General features: G+C 38.6%; 1 pseudogene; it reads left to right on the top strand.

Moving 5' to 3' along the window:
• The first annotated feature begins 741 nt into the window (after window positions 1-741).
• On the top strand, window positions 742-11,936 carry LOC132107440 (integrator complex subunit 7-like; annotated as a pseudogene).
• The last annotated feature ends 13,076 nt before the right edge of the window (window positions 11,937-25,012 follow it).

Raw genomic sequence — 25,012 nt, forward strand, 5'->3', positions numbered from 1 at the left:
TCTCGTTGAGATATATAGCTGAGTATCATCAGCATAACAGTGGAAGCTAATTCCGTATTTTCTAATAATATTACCATTTATCTATCTGTCTGTCTGTGACTGTGTGTGTGTGTGTGTCTGTCTGTGTGTGTGCGTCTGTCTGTCTGTGTGTGTGTGTGTGTGTGTCTGTCTCTGTGTGTGTGTGTTTGTGTCTGTGTGTGTGTCTGTCTATCTATCTATCTGTGTCTGTCTGTGTGTGTGTGTGTGTGTGTGTGTGTGTCTGTCTGTCTGTCTATCTATCTGTGTCTGTCTGTGTGTGTGTGTGTGTGTGTGTGTGTGTGTCTGTCTGTCTGTCTGTGTCTGGATACTTGTGTCTGGTTGGTCAGTTGTAGTGCTGGTCAAATATTTATTTGTCTAATGCTTTTGTTTAGTCTCTGACATTGTTATGAAATTATTTTGCAACCATGTTCTAATTTTATATTATTGTAGAAATATTCTGTGTTTTAGTATCAGTTTTTAAAATATATTTAGGTTTTTTCTTTCTGTTTTATTTAAAATTTTAGTATTTAGAATTTAATCAAGTAATATATTTTTTTTTATTATTTATCAGTCTTATTTTTTTGTGTCAATTTATTTTAGTTTGCATTGATTTTATTTCATGTTTACTATAATAACCCCCGAAATAATGCCTGTCATGTTCATTGTATCTTTTTTTTTCCCACCAGAGATTTTGCTGCCGGAATTTGCAACAAGATTAGTGAAATGATTCAAGGTATGTGCTGTCGTCACGGGAGTGGTCTTGATGGATTTTGATTAGTGGTGTCCGGTCTGACTGGATCGTGTGTGTTTGACTGAAGGACTGGACACTCCAGTGGAGCTGAAGCTGAAGCTGATCCCGATGCTGCAGCACATGCACCATGATGCCAGTCAGGCCTCGTGCAGCAGGGAGTTACTACAGGATCTGGTGTCCTCCAACCCCTGCACACCCATGCTCATCGTCACGCTGCACACCTTCACCCAGCTGGACACCTCCTCACTCGTCCATATCCCGGTGCAGGTCACAGCACGTCTACTGTTGTCTTATAGTGTCTTAAATGGACATCCGATGACCCCTTTTCCACAAGTTGATATGATTCTCACTGGGTGTTTTTTTTTAATCATTATAGGGTGGATGTGTACACACACTGCCTTCACACATTTATGTTCAAACAACATGCAACAGTAAATTTTGCATCTAATGACAGCTTTAAAAGCAGTATTTTTTAAATAGGTTTTGTTTTAATAGTGTTAATGTTACAAAATCAATCCATTTCTTCTTATGTTCACAGTGTAGACCGCTTCATTTATTATAATGGTAATTATTTAGATTCGTCATGGCACAGCATAATACATTTCTGTTTTGATTCTGTTGATTTGAACTTATTTAACATAATTTGAAGCAAATTGCACTGGTGCTAGATGTAGGTATGTTTTTTTTTTTCCGCCCCAAATTATTAATTCAGATGAACTAAATGTTTTGTATTAATGTAAGTATCTCTCATGTGGTAGTAGCATTTAGTTCATTGGATTTTAAAAGTTTTTATTATTATTATTTAAGAAATGTATACTCTTCAAATGTACATTATACAATTTTATTGTGTATATATATTCTATTTCAAGAAATTCTGTTTTTTCAAACTTTGTTCATTTTTTTTTATTTCCACAAAATACTAAGCAGCACAACTGTTTTCAACACTTACAATAATTAAACAAATTTCTTGAGCGGCAAATCAGCATATTAGAATGATTTCTGAAGGATCATGTGACACAGAAGACTGGAGTAATGATACTGAAAATTTTACTTCACAACAGGAATGCATTACCTTTTAAAATGTTATTTTAAATTATAATAATATTTCACAGTATTTCTATTTTTAACTAGACTATTTTTCCTCCAATATACAGTATTAGTATTTTTGAACAAACAAATGCATTGTTAAAAATAAGAGCCTTCCAAACAAAATCTAACTAAAATGAATATTACCAACCCCAGATGTTTAAATGGTAATGTAGGTAATATATTTCCAGCAATAAATAAATAATTTTTTTTTTGTTGTTTTTATTATTATTATTATTATTATTATTATTATATAACAAAATGGTTATATGATTGCCTTGGCTATGATATTCATTTTAGTTCCTCCTCATACAATTTCTCACCATTATTTATTACAGTATTTCTTTCTGTTTTCCTTCTTGCCTTATAGATTAGTCTGCTTCTTCAGTACTTCAAGGAGGACCCCAGAAAAGCAGTGAAAAGACTCTCCATTCAGGATCTCAAGCTCTAAGCTAAAAAAGCTCCTCACTTGTGGACCAGGAAAAACATACAGGTAATGTAAAGTCATGAATAAATGTGGGACAGCTGGCTCACTTCCTACGATAAATGTAGTTTCCAAGTTGTGTGTTTGTAGGTGCTATGTGAATGTGCTCTCAGCACCCCATACAACAGTTTGAAGCTGGGAATGCCGTCTGTCCTCTCCACACTATCCGGTACCATCGCTATTAAACAGTACGTCAGCCCTAATACAGGTACACAGTCATGAAGTCATGTTGAGTCTATACTATATATGAATATGGGGGATCACATTAGAGACGCACTGAATGAAAGCACATTCACTCTCTGACAGAAGATGGCGCTAAACTGCAGAAAATGCACTCTCTACTCTGGAAACCCCATAAATAAAGTAGCTGCTACTTTCTAAAATGTATTTAAATAGCCATTCAAGTTTGTGGATTGGTTATTGTGATCATCAAAGTGCCAAATATACTTAAATATTTAGACTTGATGTGCTATTTATTTTCAAACTTTTTTTACATTTTAATCTGGACTACAACATGCTGTAGATATTGTTTGAAAGTGTTTTTACTTTTTATTGTTCATTCACACTTTACATTAGGGCTTCATTAGTTAACATTAGTTAATTAATTAGTTAACAAACATTCATTAATCTTAGGTATTCCGATATATTGCTAAAACCGAAAGTTGCAACTGTGTTATTTAATGAGCTAACGTGAACTAAGACTTGTATTTTTTTTAACAAAGATTAATAACTTATGTAGCAAATGGAGCTATTGTTCATTGTGAATGTTAATGGTTAACTAATGAGATCTTATTGTAAAGTGGTACCTATTGGTCGTTATAGTTCTTTTGCATTTTAATGCTTTAATGCACTTTTTGCTTTGTTGTATTTAAATATTTAAAACATGAGCAATTAATCGCAACATGAAAATTGGATACTGGCATATCCCTAGTCTTGCTACATTTCGCATGTGTGTTTAACCACCTGATCTCTCTGGATGATGCAGGTGAGGCGTCTCCAGCGCCCCGTCACACTGACCTGGTGAAGCTGGCGCATGACTGCTGTTACCAGAGTAACCTGGCAGTGGCAGCCCATGGGATCAGAGTGTTGACCAGTATCATTGTTTCCTGTCCACAGAAAGGTTGGGTTCTCCTCACCAAAATTTTATTTTGGGTTGTACTAACCCAAAGGAGGTCAACAATAGAGGATATTTAAATGATAAATCACTTAACTAAAATATTTTGTCAGAGGTCTTCCAGCTGGAACAAGAAACAGTGATGGGGATGGAGTCTTTCATTCTGCTTTGCAGTCAAGATGACAGTAAGACTGTGCAGGCCACACTCAAAGTAAGTGTTGCTCAGGGTTTACAGAGCTTCGAATATGTGACTTGACCCAGCTGGCTTATTCTGAGTCCATGTCTCACAGACCCAGGTTCATGGTGCAGCCTATTCTGGCCAAGAACTGGATACTTAGTTACTTTTGTAGTATTTTTGTGATATTTTGCTTGTTTGACAAACAAGAGCATTACATTGTCTGTATAGGGTACTGATTAGGGATGTAACAATATCAAAATCTCACTATAAGATAATATCACGATAATAAGTCCTCGTTATGATGTTTGTTGCGATATTTAAAAATATAAAAAGACAAATGAAGAATTGGCAAGAAAAAAAAAGTTGTATATAGACTTGTGCCGGTATTCGGTAATGCGATATATTGCGGTGATTAAAATGCACGATATTGTTATCGTGGGCACTTCTAAATACCGTGAATAAATATACATTACAAATTATTCCGAGTTTGGAATGCATTTTAAGAGTAGTATTCCCATCAACTGCTCAAAATGCACAACATCGCTGTATGCTGCTTGAAAGCGTGTGCGCTCTGATGTAAACAAGCACGCTTGAGAAGCACATGGAGGAACACGTGAGAGCTGAATGAAAGCACATTCACTCTCTGACAGCAGATGGCGCTAAAATGCAGTCCTTACCCTGAAAACACAGTAAATAAAGCATCTGTTACTTTCTAAACCATATTTAAATAATTTTAGATAACCATTCAGATTTGTGTTTTCCCTATGGTGTTTATTACAGAGCCAACTACTGAAATATTTAGACTTAATAGGCCAGTTATCTTCAAACATTCTTTTTTTTTTTTTTTTGAAAGTGTTTTGATCTTTTATTGTTCATTCACACTTTACATTATGGCTTCAAGTTGCAGGACCAGCCAAACCATGAAAAAAAGTGCGACTTATAGTCCGGAAAATACAGTATTCCAATATTTAATAACACATTGTTAAAATCTAAAGTTACAAACGGTGTTATTTAATGAGCTAACATGAACTAAGACTTGTATTTTTAAACAAAGATTAATGACTTCTATAGTAAATGTAGCTATTGCTCATTGTTTAGCTGTGCATTTATTGAATGAGCACTATGCGATGTCCGAACTGATTACACTATATTTTATGTATTGCACTGTATTTTATGTAAAATCATTTTCTATTTTTAAACTGTCTTAAATTCATTTTTAGTCAATTTTTAAACCATTTTCATTTTCAAGTTCTTGAATTGCTTGTTTTATTTTTGTGATTATTTTTCTTCATGACTTTTTTTTTACTTTCTTTTTGAATTACCATTGTGTACGAAATGTGCTATATAAATAAACTTGCCTTGCCTTGCCTTGAATGTGAATGCATTAACTAAGTTTAACTAATGAGGTCTTATTGTAAAGTGATACCTATTGGTCTTTATAGTTTTTTGCACTTTAATGTGTAAAACATTTAACTTTTATATATATTTCTGTATTGCTTTATTGTTTTAAATGTTTAGTTATTTTTGTTATTAGAAAAAAAGTTATTTAACCTGTTATACTGTATTATAACCACTTTTTTAAAACAAAATTTCAATACCATGATAATACCATATACCGTGATAAAAAGCATTATCAATTAACCGCAACAGGAAAATTTGATACCAGCATATCCCTAGTTGTATATTTTAAATTCTTCTATCTAATGCACTTTGAGAGTTCAGAATTAAGATCTGCAACCCGTGTTCATAACTAAGAAAACCTAAGTCAGTGAAAAAAAGTCAGTGAATTGACTTATACCTGAACCTTAAAGGGGACTCAACCCTCTTTTTAAGTGTGATTATTCTGTCTCGGTCTAAATTACATTCACACTGGTGTTTTAGGAATCCCAAAAAAGTATTAAAATAATAACAATCACAGTAATTGATTTACATATAGATATAGATTACATATAGATTTACTACCAATCACGGAAACGGCTTTACTGACGAGATGCGTGTGACAATCGCATGCAATTATTTGCACAGCCCTACCGCTAGCTGTCAGCAATTCATACTGCACTTTTAAGCATTTATTTTGACCGAAACACCAGTAGAGCTTTTATTTTCAAGTAAAACTCCAGCTTCAGTGAAAACAGGCTTAGAAAAACGTGTCTCACTACAAATTTAGTAAAATGCTGTAATCATCTTCCGCGAAAATAAAGCATAACTGGTGTCTGTTGCATTTCCAAGCATGCGCTAAACACAATGGAGTTCACTGCAGTCATTTACTGTGAACGGAGCCATTCTGAGGTGCGGAAAACACTGGATCACGAGTTGATCGCCTCAACATTGTGAGCGCTTCACTTTGAAACATGCAGCAAAAAACAGACTTGATGAAGGGATTAAGCCATATTGTGCTTTTGATTTTAGTATATTTGCCACAAAATAATGGCCCAAAACTAGTGCTGTCAAACGTAGTTTCATAACTATAGTTTCATATCATCACATGACCATGATAATATCAAGACAGTTTTGCTATCGCGATATCATGATATTGATAATATTGTTACATCCCTTGTTGTGATGCACAAGGCTCCCCTCACACAGAAGTCACTTTCAAACCAAGCAATATTCTTTTGGTCAACATGGTAACTTTATGTGATGCCAAATCTGCATGGAAAAATGTTTTCCTCTCATGCACAATTCACAATAGCACAAATTCCTATTTAAATGACTGTATTTTGCTGAGCAGTGGTAAATGTGATTGGGCGTATTTGTGTCAACGCAAATATTCAAATCAAGTCCATTTGCGATTTGTCTGTTTGTCCACATGCAATTTTTCTGTTCAGATTAATGTGTAAAAAAATTCAGATGAACTGAACGAAAATAGGTGGTGGAAATATGCCTGCAATTTGCAGGCCGATCAGCTGCATCACACTGCATCACACTGGATCCCTCGACAAAATGCCAATAGGATTTTATTGCAGAAATAGCCATAGTTCATGACACTTACGTTTTGTCTGTTAAGATAATCTTCACGAAAAAATATACGTTTTATAAATTTTGATGCCTAAATACAAGTGCCATGAACTTAATGGTACAGGTCATAGGATCTGCCACGAGAGGGCGCACTACCAAAACAATAACAATCGCGTGGTTTGATGGCGCTAAGAAGGAGTGTGGAATGATGGGATTTGTTGTCTTCTACCCAACCGCTGACAGCCATCAATCAGATGATATGAAAATGATTACCACTTGTTCAACAAATATATACACTTGTGTACATTCAAACACAATAATTGAGCATACATAGCAAATGCGAGTTCAACGATTTGCGCGAGTAGATTACATACAAAGTCAATGCAAAGACACGATCAGACGCATCCTCGTGCGGGTCTAGAGACGCGATGCCCCACGTTCTAGTTGAAGTTTGTCGTGAAGCTCTCTCCATCTAGAAAATGCAACGCGATATTGATCCTCGCTCTTTGTTTCCTCTTGTCCCAAACTCTTCTTGGGTCGTTTGGTTGGCTCGTACTCTTACGTTTACGGGAGCTGTCCTTGTTGACAGAACCAGCGGCAGACGGTAAACAGTTATTATGTTCCATAAATAAGTAACACAATCCACAATAAAATGTGCAAGAGGAAGTAAATAAGGAACTGCTTGAAGCAAGCTAGTGGTTTGCTGGACGCTAGACACTACTTCCGCATTTGTCCAGGACACTGTTGTCATGTGTTTTCTGCATCAGTAAAGGCAGTAACAAAGGGTAACTGACGTCATTGACAGGTGATTACACTGCCCCGTGTCACAGTTTAGAATGGGAATTTTCTCATGATTTACAAGTAGTTGAAAACATTAGAGATATTGTTAGTAATCAGCTGGACAAATATATATATAACACTAGCCTAGTGGTTTTTGGATATTTTACTGCAAATATTTTACAAATTGTACCTTTAAATGCTAAACTTAGGTTATAAATGACCTACAGCAGTCGCTCATTCTTCAAAATATCCTCTTTTATGTTCAACAGAAGACATAAACTCAGATTTAGAGCAACTTGAAACTGAGTAAATGATGATGGAGATTTGATTTTTGGATGGGCCATCACTTTAAGTCTTGAAATATTAACTGTTTTTTCCTCAGACGGCGCTCACCTCTTTGGTGAAGATGTTGAAGAGCTTGTCCTCATCTGAGTCCGAGCTCTGTGGAGCTCCTGCTGGGACAGCTGCACTGTGCGTGTGACTCTGCGCAGGTGCTCATGTGTCAGGCCCTGGCTGCTATTGCCCCACAGCAGCCGCTGCTGGCAGAGGGGATGCTGGGAGACCTGCTAGACCTCTTCAGGGTGAATTTGTCTACAGTGGTGCCATGATTTTTCTCGGGAGCTGTACCAGAGTCTTCGTACCCGCGTGGCCTCAGAGCACTTCTACTTCTGGCTGAACAGTCTGATGAAGTTCTCTCAGGCGGAGCAATGTCTCAGCGGCCTTTCAGATGGAGACTACGGCGCAGCCATGAGCGCCATCTCCGAAGCACTCAAATCCTACCAGAAGGGAATTGCGTCCTTCATGGTCAGGATTCGCCAGTCATCCTCTCTCTGCTTTTTTGTATGTCACCTTTATTTATATAGCGCTTTAAACAAAATACATTGCGTCAAAGCAACTGAACAACATTCATTAGGAAAACAGTGTCAATAATGGGGAAGTCGTGGCCTAATGGTTAGAGAGTCGGACTCCCAATCGAAAGGTTGTGAGTTCGAGTCCCGGGCCGGCAGGAATTGTGGGTGGGGGGAGTGCATGTACAGTTCTCTCTCCACCCTCAATACCACGACTTAGGTGCCCTTGAGCAAGGCATCGAACCCCCAACTGCTCCCCGGGCGCCGCAGCATAAAAGGCTGCCCACTGCTCCGGGTGTGTGCTCACAGTTTGTGTGTGTGTGTTCACTGCTCTGTGTGTGTGCACTTCGGATGGGTTAAATGCAGAGCACAAATTCTGAGTATGGGTCACCATACTTGGCTGAATGTCACTTCACTTCACTTCACTAATGAAAAAATGATGAGTTAAAGGCAGTTCATTATTGAATTCAGTTATGTCATCTCTGTTCAATTAAATAGTGTCTGTGCATTTATTTGCAATCAAGTCAACGATAGATATCGCTGTAGATGAAGTGTCCCCAACTAAGCAAGCCAGAGGTGACAGCGGAGAGGAACCGAAACTCCATCGGTGACAGAATGGAGAAAAAAACCTTGGGAGAAACCAGGCTCAGTTGGGGGGCCAGTTCTCCTCTGACCAGACGAAACCAGTAGTTCAATTCCAGGCTGCAGCAAAGTCAGATTGTGCAGAAGAATCATCTGTTTCCTGTGGTCTTGTCCTGGTGCTCCTTTGAGACAAGGTCTTTAGAGGGGATCTGTATCTGGGGCTCTAGTTGTCCTGGTCTCCGCTGTCTTTCAGGGATGTAGAGGTCCTTTCTAGGTGCTGATCCAGCATCTGGTCTGGATACATACTGGATCCGGGTGACTGCAGTGACCCTCTGATCTGGACACAGACTGGATCTGGTGGCCACGGTGACCTCGGAACAAAAGAGAAACAGACAAATATTAGCGTAGATGCCATTCTTCTAATGATGTAGCAAGTACATAGGGTGTTATGGGAAGTGTTTCCGGTTCCGGTTTACCTAATTAATGCAGCCTAAAAATCCTTTAACGGATTTGGATAATAAAAGCATATTAGTATGTTATGTGTATGCCAGGTTAAAGAAATGGGTCTTTAATCTAGATTTAAACTGCAAGAGTGTGTCTGCCTCCCGAACAATGTTACGTAGGTTATTCCAGAGTTTAGGCGCCAAATAGGAAAAGGATCTGCCGCCCGCAGTTGATTTTGATATTCTAGGTATTATCAAATTGCCTGAGTTTTGAGAACGTAGCGGACGTAGAGGATTATAATGTAAAAGGAGCTCATTCAAATACTGAGGTGCTAAACCATTCAGGGCTTTATAGGTAATAAGCAATATTTTAAAATCTATACGATGCTTGATAGGGAGCCAGTGCAGTGTTGACAGGACCGGGCTAATATGGTCATACTTCCTGGTTCTAGTAAGAACTCTTGCTGCTGCATTTTGGACTAGCTGTAGTTTGTTTACTAAGCGTGCAGAACAACCACCCAATAAAGCATTACAATAATCTAACCTTGAGGTCATAAAAGCATGGATTAACATTTCTGCATTTGACATTGAGAGCATAGGCCGTAATTTAGATATATTTTTGAGATGGAAAAATGCAGTTTTACAAATGCTAGAAACGTGGCTTTCTAAGGAAAGATTGCGATCAAATAGCACACCTAGGTTCCAAACTGATGACGAAGAATTGACAGAGCAACCATCAAGTCTTAGACAGTGTTCTAGGTTATTACAAGCGGAGTTTTTAGGTCCTATAATTAACACCTCTGTTTTTTCAGAATTTAGCAGTAAGAAATTACTTGTCATCCAGTTTTTTATATCGACTAAGCAATCCATTAGTTTTTCAAATTGGTGTGTTTCACCGGGCTGCGAAGAAATATAGAGTTGAGTATCATCAGCATAACAGTGAAAAGGTAACACCATGTTTCCTGATGATATCTCCCAAGGGTAACATATAGAGCGTGAAGAGTAGCGGCCCTAGTACTGAGCCTTGAGGTACTCCATACTGCACTTGTGATCGATAGGATACATCTTCATTCACTGCTACGAACTGACGGTCATATAAGTACGATTTAAATCATGCTAATGCACTTCCACTGATGCCAACAAAGTGTTCAAGTCTATGCAAAAGAATGGTGTGGTCAATTGTGTCAAACGCAGCACTAAGATCCAATAAAACTAATAGAGAGATACACCCACGATCAGATGATAAGAGCAGATCATTTGTAACTCTAAGGAGAGCAGTCTCAGTACTATGATACGGTCTAAATCCTGACTGGAAATCCTCACATATACCATTTTTCTCTAAGAAGGAATATAATTGTGAGGATACCACCTTTTCTAGTATCTTGGACAGAAAAGGGAGATTCTAGATTGGTCTATAATTAACTAGTTCTTTGGGGTCAAGCTGTGGTTTTTTGATGAGAGGCTTAATAACAGCCAGTTTGAAGCCAGTATGCTGTATATTATCCTCTTATATTCATAATGAAGCATCACAGAAGAGTTTTGTGAGACTGACTGTAATCCTGTTTCGTCTTCAGGTCGCCAGTACGCCGCTGAGCCTTTTGACGTTCCAGTGTGAGTTTGTGAAGCTGCGGATAGACACTCTTCAGCTCATCTGCATCTGCATCAGTCTGAAGACCAGCCCCCCTCCTGCCATCACCACCACCATCGCTCTGTCTTCTTTTATGAGGATGGCATGTTAATTGTGTTTTTGTTTGTTTTTTGGATGTTCTCAGATGAAATTAGCCATGGATGAATTTAGAAGTCTGGCAGCTCGTTATGCTGACCTGTATCAGTCTTCATTTGACGCCGACTTCTCCACCCTCCGTAATGTTGAACTGTATCCTATTTTTTCCTCAGAGGACAATCTGTGTGCCAGAACAGTTATTTTCTGATTTAGAGGTCTTATTGCTAATTATGTGCTTTAACTGGCAGTTTCACTTGTTATACATGAATTTGTGTTAATTTAACAAATCTTTCAGATTTATTTATTATTATTTTTTATAATATTCACTAGTGGTTAAAGAGCTGTAATACATTTAAAACATAAAACGTTTTTTTTTTTTTTTCTGGATCCTTTGGTGATTAGAAATCTTAAATGAACAGAATTTGTTTAAAATAGAAATTGTTTCTAATATTATAAAAGTCTATATCAAATATATCTTTGCCGAGTAAATGTACAAACTTTTTTTTAAGCTATTGTTTCTAACTAAATATGGCATTTGCAAGGCCACAATAAATGAAAACCTCATCCTAAGATGAGCCAAACATCTGTACTTTCTTTAAAACCTTTCTTAGACAACAGCAAAGCTGCTTGCTTGTATCTTAAGTTATTGAGGCTTTAATAATTGATCCACAAACAGCCAGGTAAGAATACCCCAACATTTACCACTCTCAGTTGTGCAACTATGAACATATAGGTTTTTTCCAACGTGCTCCTGATATGTTTTACTGACCAGGTGAATGAATCAGTAGAATGAATCTTAACTTTATAACAATGCTTCATTCACTGTGGGATTACAGCAAGAGGTTTGGAAGATTATTAGGCACAACATAAAGACTTGTATGATAATAGGTTTGAATATTCCATTTGCACTTACTGTAAAGACATCCATGAGGCTCCTCTGGTTCAGTTTCCAGGAGTTTGGCACACACTGATCAGTCTTGAATGCTGGCGGTGTTCAATCACGTCCTGGAGGAAGTGGAAAAGCTAAGCAGGAAGCACCCTGCTGTCTCTAACCTGGTAAAGTTTTAAGGTTTTTATTGGCCGACTGTTCCTGTCTGTAATCCATATGGATAAAAATTTTATAGGCGCATTTTGACGTTATATGCATCTTTTTTTTTTGTTTCAACCACACTGGATGTCTGTGTGATGCTATAGCCATTTTGAAGATTTCATTTCAGAGATATTTCTTCCAGAAGCTTCAATCCACCAGCATTAAAGTAATCTGTAAAATTATTATAAAAATTACTGTTAAAAATTACAAAATGAAACTATTTTATAAATGTTTATAAATTGCTTAATGAAAAGAAATTAAATTAATTATACCGTTATCAGCACGTGTTAAAATAGATGCGTCTCTCTGCGTCTCTGAGAGAATGTGCATCAGATGCTGAAATCTCCGTCATTCAGTTTTTACTTTCACTTTCTGCATAGTGAATTAACTGAGATTTTCACCGACGCAACTCTGTTTGTACGTTGCTAATGTGATATCCATTGGCTCACCTTCATGGTTTTAAAAAGAAATATTTCCAACATTGCAATAAAACCAATTACCCCCGTCCCCGTAAGGTTTGGAAACGTAACAAACCTTAAATTTTGTAAACCTTTACACCCCTAATATATATATATATATATATATATATATATATATAACATATATAACATTTTAAAATGTTTATGATAATATTTTCTGTTTGTTTTAGCTTGCTCTCTCTCCATCTCCTCGTACACCAAACGAGCCAATCCCAGTGCAGAACAACCAGTAGCTGACGTTAAAGGTGGAGGGGGTGGTGCAGCACGGCTCTTCACCGGGCCTTTTCCGCAAGATCCAGGCCGTCTGCCTCAAAGTCAGCTCTACACTACAGACAAAACCCGGATCCGACTTTAAGGTCAGTTCAACCAAGAGTCCAAAACATTTTCTTCACATTGTTGATCCTCCAGTACTATTTTTCCAGCAGTAATGAAGGATCAGTTGTGTTCTCTCATGCTCTCAAATTTTTCTTTAGATTCCTCTTGATTCCAAAACGAATGAGATTGAGGAGAAGGTGGAGCCTCATAATGATTACTTCAGCACACAGTTCCTGCTTGACTTCTCCATCCTGGGCACACACATGGTCTCTGTTGAAGCTTCGGTTGTAGACACCAGTGGGATCGAATGGAAGACGGGACCAAAAATCACTGTTTCAGTGAAGTCTCTGGAAGATCCTTATTCCCAGCAGCTGCGGCATCAGTTACAGCAGCAGCAGCAGACCGGCCCACAGCCAGGACCCCAGAGGAACATCTTACCCCGCCAGTAACCTCCAACCCTCATCAACTCCCTACTGCCTGTATTCTGGGGATTTATAGGACTTCTAGGCTTTTCTCTACTGTTTTGTACGAGTTGAAACAGCTGTCTGGCTATTTTTGCTTATGTTATAATAAATAGGATTACATTTTCTTTTCTGTTGTTTACCAGAATAATTGTCAGTGTAAATGTAAAATAAAACTGCTAAACTAAAATACAATTTGCATTTGTTGTATTATGTGTCTCCTTGCTTTGTTCGCTCTGTTATGGTGGATCAGATCAGTACTAATGGAGGATTTCCTTCAGAAGCAAGTGTGATGCAGTTTTTTTAATTTTATTATTTAAATCCGTCAGATACAAATTAGTCTATTACTTTTTGTGGTAGTTATATTAAACACGCATGGCTGGATTTCTTTTATCTTGGGTTTTAATAAATTGTTCATTTTGGAGTTACGGAGGGGAACATCAATAAAACAAAAATAAATTAACAAAAAGTAATATACTTTTACCTTTTGATCTTGATTACGTTTCTAAACATTGTGAAACGTATAAATCCAAAACATTTTGGATTTATAAGTCCAAATTCTTTTATTATTGGATTCATAAAATATTGACTCTATCACCATAAATTTCACAAAAATTCTATGGTCTCTGAAATATGGTTAAAGTTTACTGCTCAATGAACTAACAAGCATTTGTGGTAAACTAAAATCTAAATTATTTTCATTTTATTGAAAATTGGGTTATTTTAATGTGTCCTTGTTGCACGTTACATGTATTTACTCTTATAATAACAAGAAATTTTGCATAATTTATTCATATAAATCTTAACCCTAAACATAAAGTAAATGTAGTTAATTAATATTACTCATTACTTAAATGTTTATTTACACCGTAACAAGGACAACTTAAAAAATTAAGTGTAACAGAATATTGTAAATCATGTTTAAAGTGTTTAACTACACATTTGTAATTATAAAGTTACAGATTTAAGTTTAACAATATAGTTAAAATGATCTTTCTTCTCTTAAGTAAAGTGAATCTGAATCTAATGAAGTAATGCATATTTCTTCAATGTTGCAGTTAAATCTGGTTTAGTAGTAGTATCACATTTCTAATTACATCTTCAGTAACAGCCAGTGAATGCCCAGCTAGCTACATGAGCAGCAGTGATGGATGTGTTGGAGTCCATGAAATGACTTTTAGATGGATTTAAATCAATGGATCACAACCTCTGCTGTACAGTATATTCACAGGATTGGAAGACCATTTAAAATCCATTTGTGAAAGACTGTATGTATAAACACCATAACATAGAATTACTGTAGAAGTTGTTTTATGTAAATATAGTGACTTGACCCAGACCATTTATGTCCTCTTTTTCATGAATAGCACTACTGTTCTTTGCATAGTGTATAGGTTATATTTAAAGTGATAGTTTACCCATACACACAGATATTGGAGTGAAAGATTACTTCAGTGATTTTTAGTTTAGCTAGCATAGCCTGTGATCATAGCCATCAGCCACAGCTAGTAATGCTAGGCCTCATGAACCAATAAGACAAATGAATGAGGAGAAAATGAGATTTACACTCAAACACGCATAACATTTTGAACTGCTTCTTCATGCTCTACTTGTAGCTCTCAATTATAGTCATCCATGCAGAAACACACATACACACACAAAGTTGTTATAATCAATTACAAAAGAATACACTGTTCATAATCTTTGTATTTATTTATTAGTTTATTTCTTAAATATATGTGCATGTGTTTTATGTTCCTGCATTGGCTGATGTAATCTATTTACATTTAAAACGTGAAAAAAACAGGACCAGCAGAATTTAGAATTTTCACACATGATGGCATTATGATGTCATAATGACCTGAAAGCTGTAAACTGCTATATAGAACATCTTTTGTGGATATTTAACCCAAACACTAACTTTGCAGCTCAGAAGAAACTCTTGGTAGACATTTCACAGTACATTCACAGCATTCTGCAGCATTCAGTGTTTTATAATGGCACTGTTTCGTGGTTTGTTTGAGTGGGTTCAATGTTTTGTTCACCGCATACCCAGAAGAAGTAAAAAACAGGGGGTGCAGAAGTGCACAGAAGCAGAATGTACCCCAATGGAAGGGATGAGTAGGCCCCTTGATGTTGGCAATACTGACCAGAAGTACCAGTCAAGATATTGCAAAGCATCGAAGAACCTAAATGACAAGAAAAAAAGAGAGGTGGGGAGGAAAGGAAAGTTAAAGGAGGAAAGAAAGATGGTGGACGAGAGAGAATCCGGCAGAATGGAAGAGGAGACCAAAGACCCAACTCCATTACGAATTAAGGGTAAAACCCCAACCAACTCCACCAGCCGCTGAGGTCAAAACCCCGGCTAGTTCTTCCTTCTTAAAGTCAGTGAAAGGGCCACATGTGGCTAAAAGGGCCTGTCCTTCCTAAAAGGGACCTCCTTCATCAGGGGAAGAACCAATGCTGGTTCAGAAGGTATCACAACAACACCCTGCTTTACCAGCCATTGAGGTTAACCCCCTTCCTGGTTCTTCCTTCATACAATCATCAGTGGAAGAACCTCCTTTATCAGTGGCAAATTCTGCTCCTAAAGCTACTGAGACCAAACCTCAGCATGGTTCTTTTGTGGAGGACCCTGAGGTGGTTCAAAAGGCATCTCGACAACTGGCTCAACCAGCCACAGAATCACTGGCGGTTCCAACTCCAAAATAAGTCATGTCCATGTCTCCAGACGAGGAACCACAGATGGTCCAAAGAGCCTCTCAACATTTGGCTCCACCAGCTGAAGAACCATCAGTGGCAGAACCACTGGTCCTTCAGCATACAACTGCAAAATCTCTGTCACTTTCAATGGAAGAGCAACTGATGGAACAAGTGATGCTTCCTTCAACACAAATTCCTAAATGTGCTGAGGTGAAGCCAAAGCCAGCCACTTCATCTCTCTTCCAAATGGACACTGAATCTGAAGAGGATGAGTCTGTGGAGCACACAGATAGGACATTACCTTCCAGTGAGTCTGAGACTAATCACAAGCAAAGGCTGGAGGCTGGGGTGAAGCAGAAACCAATGTTTGTGAAGGTCCATCCTATAGTTCTGGATCGGTCAGATGACTTCAGGAAAAAGAAATGTGGAGACTCTAAAGCTGATGCTTCACGAAAGTCTAAGGAACTGGATGAACTAATGACGAGGCTGTTCTGCGTAGACTTCAGCAATGCTCCCAAGAAGGAAAGCCAGCAACATTTAAAACTGAAAAACCAGCCAGCGCTGGAAGCTGGGGTGAAGCAGAAAGCTGTGTTTGAGAAGGTTCATCCTATAGTTCTGGAACAGTCGGGTGACTCTGGGAAAAAGAAATGTGCAGACTCCAAAGATGATGCTCTACAAAAGGCTAAAGAACTGGATGAACAAATGATGAGGCTGTTCTACGTAGACTACAGCCCTTGTCCTAAGAAAGAGAAGCAACAACCTTCAAGAGAAGGTCAAGAGAAGCCCAAGAAGAGAGGAAAAACAAGAGCTGGTCTTTTCAGCTGGGCACAGAAAAGGTTAAAAACGATAATTGAAGAAGATGAAGAGTTAGAAAAGGATGAAAAAACTTGAAGAGCTTCTTGAAGAATTCCCAAGGGATAAAAAAACTGTTTAATACACAATCATATCTATAACTCTTTATCTAATGCTTTAAAAAAGTATGAAATATACAGTGTATGACAATTATCATAAAATGGATGTAAGGAATTGTTCCCTAAAAGGAAACATTAGATCAATTCCAGTTCAAGAGTTCATTCATATTTTGTAAAATGTTATGAACAGTGTGGGCTTGGAACAACTTGTAGGGGTTTATTGATGTATCATTGTAAATAATTAGCTTGAAGTTTAACTTGTGTCGCTCTTTTGGTACATTCTAGAAAAATATCAATAAAAAAATTGAGGGAAAAATGAGAGTGCACTCTACCCACAGGTCTACTGTCAGTCACACAAAAGTTGCCAGTTTTCAATTAAAAAATACAGATAAAATCATAATGTTGTTGTGAACAGAGTGTGAACTATAGAAAAACATCAAAATACGGTATTTGAGTAATACAGTCATACTTGTTTACTTTTACATTTTACTTGTTTAATTTCTTTACATTTAAATCCACATTTATTTGCGTCTTTAAGCTTTACGATTGTAAGGCACATTTGAATGCTTCCCTTTGTTTTTATTAAAGCACACAGGCTCGGAGCAGAAATTCATCAAGGACATGACTGCTGGGATTACGGTGTGGATGACCAAACTGAGCACCATCAGTCTGCAGTGATGTGGTCCAGGTAACAGAAGAAATCTTGGTGATCTGAGATTGTAACACATTGTGGGGCTGTGTACTGTGTTAGACGATCTGGGACTTGTCACAGAAAGAAGTTCATTCAGTTTAGAAAATTAGAATTTTCTTTCTTTTTTCTTCTTCTTTGGGTTGAACACTTTAAATTTTTTTTTTTTTGTATTGGAAAACAGCTTCAAAATTTAGAGAACATACTTTGATGTATAATTTCCCCTTCAGTTTATTCCTTAAATTCTTTATAATTGGTACTTAATAGGTCTTTATAAAGTCTTGAATTTATCTTCATAAAACCAGCAGAAACCCTGTTTATGGCAATTTTTTTTATTTATTTTACTGAATGCTATTGTGGATCCTGAAAATGTTCAGACTCATAGCAGTGCTGGCATACTGGCCATTGTCAACTTTGCTTAAATGGTAAGTTCACCCAAAAATGAAAATTAACCCATGTTTTACTCACCTTCAAGGCATCTTAGATGTATATGACTTTCTTTTTTCAGACGAATCCAATCCCAGTTAAATTAAAAATTGTCCTGTCTCTTCTAAGCTGTTTAATAGCAGTAGGCAGATGTTTTTTTTCTTTTTTCAACACTCCAAAATGAGTCAAATAAAGTGCAACCATCCATCCATAAAACGTTCCTTACATGGATCCGAGGGATGAATAAAGGCCTCCTGCAGCAAAAATATGCAAGCCTAATTTTGTGCTTTCATCACCGGTGCATTCATGACTCCTATGTCCTACATCATCCACCCCGGAACGGCTCTCACAGAAGTGAGAGAAAAGTGTTTATAACATTTTAAATACAGGTGCTGGTCATATAATTAGAATATCATCAAAAAGTTGATTTATTTCACTAATTCCATTCAAAAATTGAAACTTGTATATTATATTCATTCATTACACACAGACTGATATATTTTAAATGTTTATTTCTTTTAATTTTGATGATTATAACTGACAACTAAGGAAAATCCCAAATTCAGTATCTCAGAAAATTAGAATATTACTTAAAGGGTTAGTTCACCCAAAAATCTAAATTATGTCATTAATAACTCACCCTCATGTCGTTCCAAACCAGTAAGACCTCAATTTATCTTCGGAACACAGTTTAAGATATTTTAGATTCAGTCTGAGAGCTCTCAGTCCTTCCATTGAAGCTGTGTGTACGTGTCGGGGCTTGGGGCTAATCACCTGCCTTTTGGGGTTGGGAATGTGTTTGTGTGTGTGTGTGTGTGTGTGTGTGTTTGGATGGTTTGACAGCTCACCACGTCTGCCTGTTTGATTTCAGTTTTTCCCAGCCTTCCTTGTTTCTCCATTGTTAACCTTAATTGTTCGTCACCTGATCTCCATGTTCTTCTAATTTCTTCCCTTTATAATTCCCTGTGTTTCTCTGTCCGTTGTCAGACTGTTGTTACTTGTACCAATAGTTTGAGCTGGTCTGTGTACTCACCTTGTCGTGTCTTGTCTTCAGGCTCCAGTGTCTTTTGCTGTTTTGCTCTGTCTCTTGTTCTCACGAATGCAGTACTCCTAGAAGATTCCAGCTCTCATGTAAGGCTGTAGCTATCGAATATTTTAGTAATCGAGTATTCTACCAAAAATTCCATCGATTAATCAAGTAATCGGTTAAAACGTGTTTTTGCTTAATTAAAGTGCAATATTAATTATGCAAGAGAAAATAAGACTCCTGGGTCTCTTAAAATGAACAACTAAGTTTCCTTGTTTAGAAAAAATCTATTTTTATTTTTTAAATGCATAGAATGCAATGCATACATTAAAAATAATGTTTCTCTGTCTGTACTTGTACTGTGAACAATGACAATAAAGTTGACAGATGAATTAAGTGCATTTAAGTGCCATTCAGTTGGGGTTTTAAATAAAGCATTTTCTGAGATGCACAATAAACATTAAACACATAAAACATTAATTTAATTTATCTTTTAATTATTGAAAATTAAGCAAACCTAACTTTTTGGTAAACGAAGGGGATTTACTATTAAAAATAAAACATGGAAGAAATGTTGAGTGATTAAACCTTAAAGGAAAATAATGTTTTTTTTTTTTTTTTTTTTTGTAGTAGTAGCCCAGGCTATGTACATTCTGCTGAACAATAGTCTTTAACCGGACTTTATTTTGACGGGTTGACGTACCTTTAAAGTTCTGTGTATGTGATGTGACCCTAGTTTTACTCAAATCAAACGGTCAAATGCTCATGAAGTGGCTGTCAGAGCAGTTCTGGAGATGTTGTTCATGTGTTCACGTCTTATTTAGTGAGAGGAAAGACGGTGAAATCACCGGAGTGTCACGCAAGCTTCCGCGTGTTTATGAATGAAGAAGCGCTTCTGCGCCATTCATTAACAGAGACACGCAGAACATGCAGGATTCATATTTAAACAGACTGTTCCGGCTTAATACTTTCAGATATTAATTAATATCGTGATTTGATGTGAGTGCATTACCTATTTTGATTCATTCATTCAAAATTCGGCAAATTCCGTGCCATTCCGCGGTAAACTGTAAATTCTGTTTTTATGACTGGATTCCGCGATTCCCTCCGCCTTTTCTACATCGCGGAAATCATAGGGCCCTAGTTGTGGTATGCCAGCTCTATCTTGCAATGGACACAAGCCACGACGTTCTCTTTACGTTTGCCCACGTCCTCAAATCAAAACACTGCTGACTCCTTGCAGTATGCGACTTCAGATGCAGCGCTTGTGTCTCCTTATGCTTTGTGGGTGGCGTAAACGCGTTGTGTCACATAAAAAAAAAATCATTGCGAAAGAACCTGACGTGAGATTTAAAATAAATTAAAAGAGGCTTCGAGGCAGAGGAATTTGCCTCGATCATTTTTTGTAATCGAGTTACTCGAGTTATTCGAGGAATCGTTTCAGCTATACTCTCATGTCTCTGGTACTCAGCTGTCGAACGAGCTAAACTGTGGAATGATACTCATCTGCCTTGTCTCATCTGCTTTCAATAAAGCTCAGTGTAACCCGCAACTGAATCCAGCTCGTTTCTCCTGACAGAACAGTCTGACCAATTATGGTTACAGCGGGATCTGATCCACTTTACTCGGCTCTCGTACAGCAGGGAGTTTTATTAGGTCAACATGCCATCCAGCTCAACACCACCGCGCAGGATGTCTCCGAGTCTCCGAACTTCTCACATGGGTGGATAGCCTTCAGCGAAAGGCGACGAGCCGGGGGTCCGTTCTTCACACCGGTATGTCCTACTATTCCGAACCCCATGCCAACAATCCGCCTGTCTACGATGGTGATCCTAATGACTGTCAAGCCCATAGAAAACGTTCCTGTCAGTCGTGTGTCAAGTCCCCCGTGGTTACTCCTGTTTAGTTTAAAGACGTTGCCAAGTCCCCAGAGATCACTCCTGTCATGTCCACAGATGTTGTCAAGTGTCAAGAGATCACTCCGGTCATGTCCACAGATGTTGTCAAGTGTCCAGAGATCACACCTTCAGAGGTTGCCCCTACCTACTTTGTCTGTTTGGCCATAGAGATTGTTCCTGTCTTGTCAAGTCCTCAAGTGTTGTTCCTACCGGTCACATCTGGGCCATGCAAAGTGTTCCTGCCTGTCCTGTCAGACCTACAGAGGTCATTCCTGCCAGTTGGGTCATGGCCTTAGACGGTGTTCCTGCCTGTCAAGTTATGGTCATGTAAAATGTTCCTGTTGGTCCGGTTATGTCCTCTGAGGTCGTCTTTGCCAGTTGGGTCATGGCCATGGAGATGTGTTCCTGTTTGTCTTGTCAAGCCCACGGAGGTTGTTCCTGCTAGAAGTTGCGACCACTGAGATTGTACCAGACCAGCTATCTGCTGCTTCTGACGAGTCCCTCGGAGGATGCTCCTAGTAGTTGTCAGCCATCTGAAGAGGCTATCCTGTTTGTTTTGTCCTGTCCTTGAAGATTATTTCTTTTTGTCTTGTCAAACCCATCGAGGTAGGCCCCTTCCTGGAGCATCGGGTGACACTCCTGGTAGCGGGGGTACTGTCGGGGCTCAGGGCTAATCACCTGCCTTTTGGGGTTGTGAATGTGTTTGTGTGTGTGTGTTTGTGTGTGTTTGGATGGTTTGACAGCTCACCGCGTCTGCCTGTTTGATTTGAGTTTTTCCCCGCCTTCCTTGTTTCTCCATTGTTAACCTTAATTGTTCGTCACCTGATCTCCATGTTCTTCTTATTTCTTCCTTTTATAATTCACTTTGTTTCTCTGTCTGATGTCAGACTGTTGTTACTTGTACCAATAGTTTGAGCTGGTCTGTGTCTTGTCTTCAGGCTCCAGTGTCTTTTGCTGTTTTGCTCTGCCTTTTGTTCTCACGAATGCAGTACTCCTAGAAGATTCCAGCTCTCATGTCTCTGGTACTCGGCTGTCGAATGAGCTAAACTGTGGAACGATACTCATCTGCCTTGTCTCATCTGCTTTCAATAAAGCTCAGTGTAACCCGCAACTGAATCCAGCCTGTTTCTCCTGACAGTACAGTATACTGTCCATGTCCAGAAAGGTAAGAAAAACATCATCAAAGTAGTCCATGTTACATCAGAGGGTCAGTTAGAATATTTTGAAGCATTGAAAATACATTATGGTCCAAATATAGCAAAAACTACGACTTTATTCAGCATTGTCTTCTCTTCCGTGTCTGTTTTGAGAGAGTTCAAAACAAAGCAGTTTGTCATATCCATGGCTGACACTCCCTCTGAGTTCAAACAAACCAATATCCCAGAGTAATTTATGTACTCAAACAGTCCACTGACTGAACTGCTGTGAAGAGAGAACTGAAGATGAACACCGAGCCGAGCCAGATAATGACACTTTCATGAGTCAAGAACCGGTTGCATCGGTTTTCGGATCACCAGTAGATCTTTCGGACAGTTCGATTCAATAAACTGGTAGTAGAAAACGGTTCACCGGTTGTTTTGCGCTCTACGTAATGGCGTCATTGGCGATGATTGCCCTTGATTCAAGCCTTCGGTTTACCTGGGCTCATAACATTAGCACAGAATCAGTTCAGAATCAATCACCAAACAAATCAGTTCGGTTCACACGCTCTGTGTGTCGGTCTGCTTCAAGCTGAATCACACATGCACAGTATCATCAGCTCCTCGGTTCTCGAATCGAACGCGTCTGACAGAAACGGTTCTTGACTCGTGAATGAGTCATTATCTGGCTCGGGTCGGTGTTCATCTTCAGTTCTCTCTTTACAGCAGTTCAGTCAGTGTACTGTTTGAGTAAATGAATCCGGGATATTGGTTTGTTTGAACCTGAGGGAGTGTCAGCCACATTAAAAAAATTGAAAGCTTAAGTCATTTGTGGATTAATGCATATTTGAGACGCGAACCGTTTAAAACGATGCAGTTCGATTTGGTGAACTGGTTCAAAAAGATCTGGTTACATCGAATGATTCGTTCGTGGTTTGAAATGACATGAGGGTGAGTTATTAATGACATAATTTAGATTTTTTGGGTGAAATATCCCTTTAAGACCATTAAAAAGAAAGATTTTTAGAAATCTTGGCCAACTGAAAAGTATGAACATGAAAAGTATGAGCATGTACAGCACTTAATACTTATTTGGGGCTCCTTTTGCCTGAATTACTGCAGCAATGTGGCGTGGCATGGAGTCGATCAGTCTGTGGCACTACTCAGGTGTTATGAGAGCCCAGGTTGCTCTGATAGTGACCTTCAGCTCTTCTGCATTGTTGGGTCTGGCATATCGCATCTTCCTCTTCCCAGTACCCCATAGATTTTCTATGGGGTTAAGGTCAGGCGAGTTTGCTGGCCAATTAAGAACAGGGATACCATCGTCCTTAAAACACATACTGGTAGCTTTGGCGTTGTGTGCAGGTGCCAAGTCCTGTAGGAAAATGAAATCTGCATCTCCATAAAGTTGGTCAGCAGCAGGAAGCATGAAGTGCTCTAAAACTTCCTGGTATACGGCTGCGTTGACCTTGGACCTCAGAAAACACAGTGGACCAACATGGGCAGATGACATGGCACCCCAATCCATCACTGACTGTGGAAACTTTACACTGGACCTCAAGCAATGTGGATTGTCAGCCTCTCCTCTCTTCCTCCAGACTCTGTGACCCTGATTTCCAAATGCAAAATTTATTTTCGTCAGCCAACATAACTTTGGACCACTCAGCAGCAGTCCAGTCCTTTTTGAAGCGAGACGCTTCTGATGCTGTCTGTTGTTCAAGAGTGGCTCGACGCAAGAAATGTGACAGCTGAAACCCATGTCTTGCATACATCTGTGCGTAGTGGTTCATGAAGCACTAACTCCAGCTGCAGTCCACTCTTTGTGAATCTCCCCCACAGTTTTTTTATGGGTTTTGTTTCACAATCCTCTCCAGGGTGTGGTTATCCCTGTTGCTTGAACACTTTTTTCGATAACATTTTTTCCTTCCTTTCGCCTCTCTATTAATGTGCTTTGACACAGAGCTCTGTGAACAGCCAGCCTCTTTTGCAATGACCTTTTGTGTCTTGCCCTCCTTGTGCAAGGATTCAATGGTCGTCTTTTGGACAACTGTCAAGTCAGCAGTCTTCCCCATGATTGTGTAGCCTACAGAACTAGACTGAGGCCTAGTCCACATGGACACGGGTATTTTTCATAACCGGAGTTTTTCCTCCTGCGTTTAAAATAAAATCCCGTCCACATGAAAACGCCAAAACATGCTATCAAGCGCTGTCAAGAGCATTCCACACCAGCAGGCGGCTATATAACCCAAATTGTAAAGCCACCTTGGCCAATCAGAAGCAGTCAGCAGCGCACAATCTGATGTCAAACCGCGTCAAACACAGCGGATAACGGCGCACACTCTGACGTCGCAAGGCAAAAACCCCGGTTATACTGTCCACACGACAACACTGCAACCGGCGTTTCTGAAAATGCTCACCCTGGCCGTAGTTTTCAAAAATGTTCGGTTTTGGTGCCCTGAAACTGCGTTTTCGTGTGGACGAAAGGCCGAACCGCGTAAAAAAAGTCACGGTTATAAAAATACCCGTGTCCGTGTGGACTAGGCCTGAGAGACCATTTAAAGGCCTTGCAGGTGTTTTGAGTTAATTAGCTGATTAGACTGTGGCACCAGGTGTCTTCAATATTAAACCTTTTCACAATATTCAAATTTTCTGAGATAGTGAATTTGGGATTTTCCTTAGTTGTCAGTTACAATCATCCAATTAAAAGAAATAAACATTTGAAATATATCAGTATGTGTGTATGAATGAATATAATATACAAATTTCACTTTTGTTTTTTTACAAAAACACATGGATTCACTACAGGAGGCCTTTATTCACACACCCCACCCCACCCCAGGGCTGTGTGAGGCAATTTTTACTTTTTATAATGGATGGATGCACTTTATTTGACAACTTCTGGAATGTTGA

Source organism: Carassius carassius, chromosome 27 (genome assembly GCF_963082965.1).
Source record: "Carassius carassius chromosome 27, fCarCar2.1, whole genome shotgun sequence".
Lineage (NCBI taxonomy): Eukaryota > Metazoa > Chordata > Actinopteri > Cypriniformes > Cyprinidae > Carassius > Carassius carassius.